This window comes from Alligator mississippiensis, chromosome 1, assembly GCF_030867095.1.
Source record: "Alligator mississippiensis isolate rAllMis1 chromosome 1, rAllMis1, whole genome shotgun sequence".
Taxonomy (NCBI): Eukaryota; Metazoa; Chordata; order Crocodylia; family Alligatoridae; genus Alligator; species Alligator mississippiensis.
Window position 1 is genome coordinate 74,161,175 of NC_081824.1, and position 11,207 is coordinate 74,172,381.

The 11,207-nt window shown below is 37.1% G+C and overlaps 1 protein-coding gene across 4 annotated transcripts in view; it reads right to left on the reverse strand.

The window, feature by feature from the left end:
• Positions 1–8,667: 8,667 nt before the first annotated feature.
• SYNCRIP (synaptotagmin binding cytoplasmic RNA interacting protein) overlaps positions 8,668–11,207 on the reverse strand; it is a 30,451-nt gene continuing 27,911 nt past the window's right edge. For all 4 annotated transcript variants that reach the window (XM_006267853.4, XM_006267852.4, XM_006267851.4 and 1 more), the window contains exon 11: positions 8,668–11,207. This exon is cut by the window's right edge. The gene's annotated coding sequence lies outside the window, so the exon portion shown is untranslated.

Sequence of the window (11,207 nt, forward strand, 5' to 3'; positions counted from 1 at the left end):
ACAGACTTGGACTCCTCATTTCATTTAGACTGTTCAGATCATCTGGAATATTGTAATGGAAGGTCAATTGGTCCTGAACGAAGAGAAAGAAGGGGACTGAGAACCTGCCTGCTTGGAAAGAAAACATTGGACATTTTCTATTGTAATGAAGGGGAAATTGACTACAGATAGTATTTCCTCTCCCAAAACAGCCACTATACTTTAAAAATTCAGGATTAGCAGCAGACTAAATGGGTTTGTCATTCAATGAGAGGGATTTTTTGTGATTCATTTTTATTGGACCAGCTGTATAGTTGGGAGAGCTTTCAGCTCTGAAGGACATTCAATGTCTGTCTCAACAAGTGGTCCAATAAAAGGTATCACAAAAAATAATCCTTGCCTCATACATTTCTTAGACCATCCCAACTACAGCAGTCCAATTCAATTTGCAATTCAAAACATTTTTCATAGGCCCCAAATGTAATAGAACCAGCAGCTGAGATCATCCAATACTCAGACAAGTTTCCTAAGAGAAGCTTACATGGGAAAAGGGTTGTATTGCTGCCTGGGAAACACTAGCATTAAAACAGGCATGGAGGTAATTTGTGGTCTAACAGGAGGCAAAGACATACAACAAAGAAAAAGCAAGCTGGCAGGAAGGTTAAATGAAAGAACAGCAAAGAGATCTTAGGACCTACCAAGAACTAATTCTGAGGGAATGCAACAGATGGAGGAAAAAGTTGGTGACACTAAGTGTGCTCAACAGGGGAAGCAAGAATACTTTTAAAGAGAAATAAGATCAGGAGGGAAATTAAAAAAAAAAAAAAATAGCACAAGGAACAGCCCAAGTCCAAGGGAAATAAGGAAATGTCTATCATGACCCCTCCCCCCACAAACTAAATACATTTTTAAAAAAAGCATACACAAAGCTTTTTTCTAGTTTGTACTCAAAGGACCTCTCCAGACACCTTTTCAGAGGTTGAGTCTGCAAGAGTGAAAGAGCAAGTTGTTGGAGAAAGAATAAAACACGCTCTAGTACATGCTAGTGGAAACATGGGACAAAGGCTGACTTACAGAACTAAGACAAATTCAAAACCCTGACATAAGCATTTACTTGTTTGTTTATTCTTTATATGTATCATGTATTTATTATTTGACTATTGAGAAGTATTCCATTTTGAAAGCATAAACAGCAGAGAGCTTAAGAAGCCACTAGAGGTTAATGAACTTGGAAAGAACTGGGACATCAAAGAAATTTAATAAATTCCTTCCATGCATCCCATAGATCTGTCATGGAAACAGAAAAAGAAATCCAACTCAAGCCCAAAATATACCACCCTTATTGAATCTGAAACCTAGAGACAGAACTTAATGTCTTAGAAAAAATGTGTTACATCTCCCTTTGTGTAAAAACTAGTTCTACAATGGCAGGGAAAGGTCTTTTAAAGCAATTAGGTACTGAGTAATGTAAACTAGACCTGGCCTCAAGGTTCAAACACATTAGAGAAATATGATAGTCTTACTATAGGAGGTATAACATGATAGAAGAATGAATGCAGAAGAATCCCACTGTAGAATGGCTGAGACTAACATTGGGATGTAAAGACTGCATCAGAATCCAACAGCCCCTTCTAGAGCAATGGATCTCAACCTTTCTAGAGGTCAAGGCACTGTTCGAAAATGCTAGCTCTTAGTGTTCACTTGCTTTTTTACTACACATAGAGCAATTCTTTTGTTGTAAAGGACTCACAAAGGTCACAACGGGTCAGAATGTTTTTAACACTATTCTTACTTAAAATCTGAGTTTATCTTGAAAACCATCTTTGACCACCTAACACTACTATTGTGTGGATTTCAGGCCGTCCCAGGATGCCATGGCACCTAGTTGAGAATCACTGCTCTAAAGCAGAGACAAAGAACTTGAAATCAATTGCGATGTGACCTGTAACTCAGTGCGCACACACCATATGCACAGGAGTCAGAATGCCTTCCCTAGCAGCACTAGTCAGAATTTGCACATATACCCTGTATATTCTCACACTCCCTCTTCCAAGGGGCATAAAGGGATGAATGCAACTGCTACCAAGTTACTTCAGTGATCACAAGATGTAGTAAGCACTTTGAGCAGGTTGTGGGATCCATGCATTTAAGAACCATATAAGCAACTGTATTTTCTTCAGCTATCTACACATGGATTCCACTCATGGTGACTGTCAAACCATTTAATTTCTGAAGAAGGTGGAGAAACTTTAGAGTTTATTTCAAGGACTACACAAGAACACAACCAAACTGATGAAATGTAAAAACTGAAACAAGATACTACTCTGCCAAATTCTTGCCATTTACTAGAACCAGCTGATGATATAGCCTACACCCACCTTCAGAGCTCTTGAGACTGGATGGAGGAATATTAGGACTGTATGCCATTTCTAATGCAAGCAGAAATTCATGGAAATGCTGCCTTTTCCTTTGATTTGCTACATAGGCTATGAATATATGAAAGTTCTATAGTTTAATTTCTTTCTGATAACATCAGTAAATATGTTAAAATTAAAGTTAGATACTATCTTTTGAATGAAATACAAGTATGGTGTGACACGTTTGTATGAAAACTTGTGAATGGAGATCATGCTACAATAACGTGGATTTCACTTATTCATAACAAAGCAATTGCACTAGGAAGACATTTTTCATTGCCAAATCATATTGAAATGGCAGGTTAAATAAAGGCTCCAGCATAGCAATTATCAGATGCAACTCACAGGAAGGCTTGCTCTTTTAAAGGGACACAGAAAACCTTTGCACTGGAGGATTACAAGATGTTTCTGACTGGACTGATGGAATGTATTGGCAACTCTGATAATTTAAAGGAGAAATAATCCAGTGCAATCTGCTTAATGATGCTGGATTCTAACTTGTCTTGGATAGTTATTTCCACTTGTCTCTTAAGTTTCTATGGTAGAAAACAGTACTTTGGTAATACTTTCAGTAATAGAATATTGCTATGGACTTCAGATGAGCAGCAGATAGCCATTAATGTCACATGCACAAAGTCTAAATTTGTAAGGGAGGATATTAGCTCTAGAATCATCTTTCAGCCATTCCATTAGATTAGTTCTTTCTGGAGTGGCAATTACACAAATACTGATCGGAAGCTAAAGGGTCAACTACAGAGTATGCTGAATATCACCCTTTGTCTTGTCTATCCCTCAACATGCCAAGCAAAAGGAAGAATGGGAAAGATCAGTGGTTCCCAACCCCCCACTCCCCCAGCACCCTGCTGCTGGGAGAGGAGAGCAGCAGCAACCCACGGACAGGGTAGCTCCCAGCATGCAGCATCATGGCTCCTCTTTTCTGTGCAGCACCACCGGCATTGCCCCCATGACCTGGGGCTGGGAACCGCTGCTCTAAATCCTGGGCTCTTCCCCTTTTGTGCAGAGGTCATGCATACACAGTGGTATGATTCATATGCAAACATTCAAAGCAGAGTATCTGAGAGGTGCTTCAGGCCTCACTTCTTTATCCTCCCTTTCTCCCACGCACAGGGTAAATGAAAAAAGCTACATGCACATGTCCATAGGCCTCCTATCATTACAGGAACACCACTAAATTCTAGGCCAGACAGGTGACATACTGACTTTGAAAGTGGAGTGGCTACCATATGTGTATTTCACCAATTGCATTACCCTCAAAATCGGATCACAGTAGATGTTGCTGGTTCTGGAAGTTTTGGTGTTCTTACTGTATTTGATGCACACCAAATGCAAGAATAAATGAAATCTAAATAGGTCAAGTGGGAAAGGCAAGCAGCATACATATATAAGCAACAGCAGACCACACCAAATGACACTGGGCAAATGGTTTTTAATTTAAGACCAGCTTAAAACTACTTTCTTCATTCCTACGAGGCAACTGTAAGGTTTGAGAAGGTTTGGGGAAAAATCAGCTGGCTTGACATGGACAGTAACACTCCAGGTCAATTCTATAGCCACTACTGCATCTAAGGAAGGAACACCAATTTCCAGTATTTTGGAGAATATTTGCTCCTTTTTGTCTCCCCCATGTCATTCCCCAGTGAGCAGTCCTGACCGTCTCCCCTCCACTTTTAGCTCTATTTTAGATACCAGATTTCCTCAATCTTTAAATGCAGTACCGATTCTGAGATCTTCAAAATAAAATGGTTCTCGGGTGGGCAAGGGGACAGAAAATTTCTAGGCAAGGTTCACAGCCCCAAACCCACCACCAGATCACTTTCCTAAACCAACCCAGAAAGCAACATACTAGCTACCCTGTATTATTTTGAGTGAGGTCTCTGGAAGGGAGGGGAGATGTAAGAGATTTTTGTAAGCTGTCTGGGTGTAGGTGGGAACAGAAAGGTGGGGGTGCAAGTGTGAGAACTATGGGCCTTTACTTCTATCACATACACCCTCTCAAAATTTTACTAGCATACAATAAACAGGTTGCCAAAGTCAAGTCAGAAATGACTATTTGGTGGTCAAAGTGATAGACGCCAGAGGGAAAGGACACAAGTGACAAGCTTCTTCTTGCAAGAAAACCAGCCCTGCAGAAAGTCTGTAACACAAGTTGCTCTTAAAAACTATTAATGAGCAGCATGCAAAATGTGAACCAAGTAAAACTGCATTTCAAATGTTTGTGCCAGCTGCCTATATGAAATACTTCAATCATGATATGCCAGAGCTGAAACTGTTTTTAGTATATTTACTAATAAAGTCCGCCATATAGTCTAGGCTTCTGACATATGTAGAACCGTAGAATACCAATGATGGTACCTGCTTGAAAAACAGAGTATTTATATATAAAGTACAGAACACTTTCTAGTGCTGACTCTGGTCTGTAATCAAATAAGCTAAACTTTGTTGTGTGCGCCCCCTTATTAATATGTTTAAAACTCTGAGCAGGAAAGACATTTATCGCTTCCACTGTACATTTAACCTACTTGGGAATAGCTCTTGCAAGAAAATAGATGGATAAATATGTGCATTTCAGTACTTTTTGATAGATCAATTCAAATGGCTTTTTCCAGATGAGAGAAGATGGCTTTTCAAGTAGCCACTTGAGAAAACTTCATCACACTTACAGAAATCTAGTTTTGTATGGGAATCAAAGAACAGTCTTTTGGTAGTTTGATGGTAGAGTATGAAAGCCAGCATTTTGCAAACTAGAATACATTCAGACCTGGAACGTTTTTGTTATAAAGAAATCTAAAGATTTTAGAAAATTAAAGTAAAAAAATGAAAGCCACAAGTCATTCTGTTCCTGCTAACAATTTACATTGCCAAATCTCTTGGCTCCTGTGACTATTTACTCACCATTAAAAATACACAGGCTTATCCTATAAAGGTGTTCTGAAGTTTAAAGTCCAAGAAGTATTTTAAAGAACCTCAGGTGAGAAGTATATTGCTTATTAAAAGATGTCAAAATGAGTTTGAAACATTTCAGAGTATTTTGAAAAAATGTATACTCATTCTGCACTGCACTTAAGGTACAGATAAGAGTTGAGCTAAAATGGATCACTAAAAACAATGTTAAGGTATTGAACACTTTCAGAAGTGCTGGAATATTTATCCAGAATCCTTTCAAGCTTCCACCAGTCCCGATTTTCTGTTAAGTCAAAATCATTTGTGCACTCACACAGCAACTAGGATAAATAGCAGAAATATGCTGAATGCATATTTTTTCCAAAACGGACAGAGATGCTTTAAGTCCTATTAAGTTCTTCTTCTATCTATTAGGTGACAAGAGGGAAGCAACACTGAAATAAGGAAAATATTATACAAAAACATATGTCAGGGGTGTTTAATAGTGATGGATATTAAACAAAATATGGAACCTGATCAAGAGATAAATGAAAAAGCCAAGCACTTGAAACAGTTTGGCACACAAAAAAAGTTAGAAATAAGCAAGGTATTAAGGGCACACAGAACAAATTAGGAGAGGATCTAGAGAATGTTATCATAAAACAAAAACAATACCCTGACCCAACCCTCCCCCACCACCCACCCCAAGTGCAATAAAAACCCTTTACAAAGCAGTTTGAGATAAAACACATTAAGTTATTTTCATATTAAAGGTAGTTGGTAACACAGTAATGGAACAGTTCACTTATATTAAAAAGATCAGATTTTTATGGTTCTTGATGTCCTGTTAAAAGGTGTACAAGTTTATGCAAACAGGTGAATTTCACCAAACCCTTGGCTAGACAGTCAATTTCAGCTTAAGAGCAGTCAATGCTGCTGGCACTTCTGGTTTTGGCTAGTTAGCTACCAATTAAATGTCACCCTGTAACAAGTGACTCAGAACAGATAGCGTTGACCAGCATTCACAAAAGCAAGTATCTTACGGAGTCACAAAAACATACTGCATCTTCGGAATTCCCAACCACACGAAACCAAGCTAAGTCTCCAGACATCCACAAGTAGTGAAGATTCAGCAAGTTGTCTTTACTTACCAAACAGTTATAGTCAGCACTCCTAGAATTCTGGAACTGCAGAATACTGCTCTCTCACAATTGTTGCTATCCAACAAATGTAATAGCATTTGCTGCACAGCTGGGGATCTTAAAGCCTAAAAAAATCTTCTTGATTATATCCTTATTTAACACTAGTGTCCACAAAAGTGTTTCCAGAGTTCAGCTGAGCAGGATCCAATTTGAGGATTGGGCATCTTAGCTTCCCTCACAACCAGTTGTTTTTTTGCATTAGTAAGACACGCCTTAGCTAAGGGAAGAAGCCACTGTGTGTGACAAGTGTCTTTCTCCAAATTAAAATGTGATGGTAATGACAATCTACAATCATTTTTCAAGACGAGGGGTGAAAGTTGTAAACCCAGCTTCTTTCACCCCACATTTCTGAATACAGGTCAAATGCAAAATTTGCCCTTGTTCTGGTTAGATGGTCATGTCTCAAACTCACACACAAAATAGTTTAGTGTGGTGGGGGCAGAGTTTGTGGCAGCCTGACACTTCCCATCATAAAACTGCAGGATAAAATTTAAATCATTTATTCCTTCTGCTCTCTCCCTTTTTCTCCCTCTCTCCACCCCCCTCCCTACAAAAGTTCACAGCAGCCAAATGCAGCACTTCTCAAATACTATAAGAGAGGCCATGCAGAATAAAATTTGACTAGGGAAATAACTTAATTTTTATTTGGCAAGCAAAATTAGGGGAAAAGGAAAGGGGGGGGGGCAAACCACTCAGCAGGTTGGCACTAGAAATTCTGGCTCAGCTGCTAGAGCCACTATTCTCATAAACTCGTGACCAGTTAAAGCAGTCACAACATACCCCAAGACGCTTTTTTAAGTTTGAAATTGAATTCAACAAATGATTCCACGTAGGCAAATTATTTTCCCCAGTGCCAATCACAAAATTACAAATCCATGCTTCATACTTGTCCAAGCAGCAGAGTTTTTAGACCTCTATAGAGAATTTGTGATATATAGATAGCTTTTTCTCATTTGGTATATTTATTCCCCAATGCTTGCTGCTGCTGGACATCTTCATCAAATACTTGCTAATTTGTAAAAGTAACAATATTTTTGTACTATGACAGGGGCACTAATCAAGTGGAAAGTCAGTTTAGAGAACATATGATAAGTGTTATGCACAACAATATTTTACTCTCATTTTCTTTTAAAAGAAGGCTTCTCCCCCTTTTGGTTGTAGAAAGCACAAAACAGAATAACTGCCTGACTACAAAGGGGGAAAATATAAATCAACTACAAGAACTGCCAAAAACACAAAATGAACAAAACAGATAAAGATGTTTCAATTAAAGCAGAAAATACATCCATACAGAAGCCTGATTTAAGTTAGTAATTTTGTTTTGAGGTTTGTGTACTTTTCAATTTCTTCATTTTTCCTGATGCCTCTACCTCTATGTTCTTTAACAAAAAATATCTAGTATTTTAGATCTGCAGTGTAAGGAGAGTCAGGTAAACGGAAAAAGTAGTTAAAATAGCTTAGATTAAAATCATCATAATAAAAAAACGCTTAAGATGTGGAAGGGAATCAGAGGAGTGGTCATCTTCCAACTCCAAACACAAACTAAGAAGTTTTAAATGATATAAAAACAGGCCTGTATGAATCTTTTCTAACAAAAGTGTTAAGAAAACAGAAGTATGATTTAAAATGCCCTGCACTGGAGTGTTTATAAACCAGAAGTGTTAGGCAACGGAGGCTTCTCATTTTTTCACTAACTGAGCTATCCTGTAAGTTTTGGAACTCATCTGCACAAGCTACTGTGGAATGTTTACTAGCTTCTACTCTCAATTCTTTGCAAGTATTTCAGTGGGAAAAAACCCTATGAACACAACCACAGATAATATAATACATTAGATAGCAGACAGTTGCCTTCAGCATGCTGATAGAAAGTGTATATTATGTTCATTTATAAACACCATTGTATTCCATAAAAACTGCATTATTGCTGTAGAACATTTCAAGTTTACCAGCACCCAGTGCAACCAAACCAATGCCTTATCTACACACCTGCCCAATCTCTATCAGTACTTAATACTGAAATTTGTTTTTTCCTTTACAGAACTGAATTTAAAGCTATGAAAGTATCTTAACATTTTTTGAAAGCTTCAGTTTTTTTCACAATATTAGTTACCACATGCATTTTACTTCAGCTTTCTGATCGTTTAGCTAAAAAACTGCACCAATATCAGAACAGTGCAAATCATATTTAATTTTAAAAGATATAATGGCTTGAGTTCATAATTATTAAAAAGAACACTGTCAAGATCCTGATAGTTTTATTTACTCACCATTGCTTTCATTCCATAAAAACAAACACTTTCCTAACAATTGACATTTGCCAGTATGTCCCCCCCTGAATTTTGAACAGAGCTGAAATTGATGGATTTGTCCACAATTTCAACCTTACATGCCTCAGTGTCACATTTTTATGCACCAGCGCCAATTGTTGCAGTTGCTTTAAGACTAAGTGCTCAATTTTTTCAGAGTAAGAGTGGCACTTATGAATCCATGAAAGCATTTCTCAAGCAATGGAGAGATTTCAAAATTGGAGGACTCCCCTTCTTCCATGGCCCCCAGTTAGTTTATAACAACTTTAAATAGCAAGTCCCAGATTCAGTTTAAACACCTTGACAGTGTTCCTTATAAAACCATATGACAGTAAAAATGCCAGTAGGCATGGCAACCTCTTTAAAGGGAGCATTTAACTCCTTGGCACTAGGAACCGCCAGCACCAAGGATTACATTAAAATTCAAAAATTAAAACTTAAGGCTACATTTAGCAAACCCACTTTCCATAAGCCTAATATTCTATCACTTTAAAGTTTTAGAAGCTGATGCAATCTTATACTTTTAGGATCACATGTGAGAAAAAGGAAGAAATTTCTTTAGCACGGGCAGTATATGAAACTGTGGTAGCAAGTGTCTCATTTCACCATCATCCACTTAGGTTTTCTAAGGTTCATAACTGGCAAGGCACATATTTACATATTCCAATGAATACTTGACAATTTTAAATTACACTTCATGTCCCAGCTATCCCAGTAATTGACATACAACATACTAAAATGGTTTATTAAGGTAACAGAAAATTCAATTAATGTGAACATACAGGCTATTGGCAACCACTATTCTAAAAATTATGTAATTACAAGTAAACATACCAAAATGTGTGTGGTTCTAAGTTTTTAAACCAGAAGATCTCTGTACTAACACACATTTATATTAATGACACATAAAAAAAATAAAAACTTTATTACAAAAATAAGTTACACTCGCCTCCAGCTTACAGTATAAAACAATTTTATTTGCAGGAATGCAAAATGATTGTTTGCCATGAGCATTTTCAACATATGACATGTCTAATTTTGTTAAAATTTGCATTTACTGGGGAGAACTGGTGTGTATAAAACCTTAATTCAGTATAAGCTTCAATTTAAATTGTGGTGCCTATGGGTATGTAGTATAACTGCAGTATCCCTTTGGGAAGGGGTTAAGGGTCTTTGTGTCAAGTCCAAACTAAAAATCGTAATTTCACTTGTTTTTATGTATACGGAGCTTGGACTTGACAAGTTCTTTTGAAGGGTGATTCAATAGAGGATGCTTCACCACTGAACACTCACTGTCATCAAGGTGCTTTAGAAAATTAAAAACATAGCACAAATGATTGTACTCTACTCTACTCTACAGGTTATCATGATCTGCATAAGAGAAATGGAAAGCTGATCCACATGTTTTTACAGCGATCAGCAATAAGAAATGCACTAATGAAAACAAACCTTTTACCTAAAAAAAGCTAACCTACAGCCATATACTATTCTATGATTTATGAAAAACTTCAAAATATCCAAATGTCAGGCTTCACTGTACACTTGTCAGTTTTAGTCTGACCTTTTATAAAGGGACACTGCAGTATTTAGTACAAGTTGCTGATGCACTTTTTTTGAACATCTGATGTCTTACAAAAGTAACATCTTGCTAAACTATTATACATCCAAATAACTACAATATCTGAAGAAGCAAGGCTGCTTTTTCAGCCACAAAATACGACAAAAGCAAGGCCTGTTATGATGGTCATGAGGAAATCTCTTACAAAGCCTCTGAAACTAAAGGCAACTAAGAATGTTACATTTGGTATATTATAATCTTACCCTCATATCATATTAAACAAGCCTTGCTTTTATCTACAAAGATTTTCTATGTACAGTACAGACAGGGTATAGTTCAATCCTCTGCTACTGAGGTAGTTAACCAACCCTTTAAAAAAGGTTCTGAAAAGAACCACTATCTGGAATGCCTGACTAACCAGCTCTGATGATTACACCTGAAACTGCTGTATCTGAACACAATTCAAAAGTGATTACTATATAGACAATCATGATTAACCTTCATGAGCAGAAATAAAATTTAAGGATACCAATGGTGGTATTCATCCATACCACTGCAATAAAAATGTCAATGCAAGAATTCAAAAATACCACTCTTGGAATCCTTAATTAAGAAAACCTGGGGGAAAAATCTACTTAAAGCAGATTTTTTTTAATGAGAAGAACTTTATTCTTTATTAAGATACCATGCTAGAAGTTAAGGATTTTGTTGAACACATTGGGGAAATAGAGTAGCTTTAGTTTAATAACTTGCACTGCAGAGAAAACTGTTAAAGAAATTCATATCAAAGTCCAAGTATTAGTTCAAATGTCCCATATTTGAATCCATGATCTTCGCAGGAAGG